We start from the raw sequence: 200 nt of genomic DNA on the forward strand, positions 1-200 counted from the left end.
GATGTTTCCGCGGAGTCGCTTGGCCGCGACTTTAGGGGAGAGGTTCCCATGGAAACGGGAGGAAGCTCTTTGCGCCTGCGCGAACACGCTAGGCATGCTGGGAAATGTGGTTTCTGGTTCGTCACCCGGGGACTCAAAGAAGGAACGCAAGATGGCGCCCGAGCGTCGCGGTGGATTTCGACGAAACTACTTCTCCAGAT

This window comes from Fukomys damarensis, unplaced genomic scaffold, assembly GCF_012274545.1.
Source record: "Fukomys damarensis isolate Sample0158 unplaced genomic scaffold, DMR_v1.0_HiC HiC_scaffold_27, whole genome shotgun sequence".
In the NCBI taxonomy this organism is placed as follows: Eukaryota; Metazoa; Chordata; class Mammalia; order Rodentia; family Bathyergidae; genus Fukomys; species Fukomys damarensis.